This window comes from Tuber melanosporum (assembly GCF_000151645.1).
Source record: "Tuber melanosporum whole genome shotgun sequence assembly, scaffold_239, strain Mel28".
In the NCBI taxonomy this organism is placed as follows: domain Eukaryota; kingdom Fungi; phylum Ascomycota; class Pezizomycetes; order Pezizales; family Tuberaceae; genus Tuber; species Tuber melanosporum.
In genome coordinates this window covers 96,870-97,379 of record NW_003298907.1, presented here as the reverse complement: position 1 = coordinate 97,379, position 510 = coordinate 96,870, and positions in this window count along the sequence as shown.

Genomic DNA, 510 nt, shown 5'->3' with positions numbered 1-510 from the left:
AACAGGTGTGCACCCTTTATATACATATGATTTCTAATTTACACACAACCCTATATTACTCTGGATCCTTAACCCTTCATCTTGTACCACATCACTCATCTTCCATCGCATCCAAGGGAGGTCCAAATGAGAGATACTAATAACAGGATAAGACTCCAATGGCGAGGCTCAGTTAGGATATCAAGTATATCTGGCTTAATCCTGATGGTAAGGCAGTGAGTAAAAGGTTTCCAGATGTAATAGCCAGACACTGTGCTGTGCTCCAATGCAAGGATAAGCATCCTCATATACTAATCATACTAGAGAACAGTGAGGGATTATCAGCAGATATGGAGGGATTTCAGGATATGGGATGGCAGTGGGGCAGTGATAGCAGGTAGGAGGGGATTGCATGTTGTCAGGACACAAGGGGGTGGGATAAGAAAGCATCTGGAAGAGTAGGAGGAGGATCAGACATTGTCAGGAGGCACAGAACATAAGTGTCTTTGACTAGAGGCCATCAGGACACTG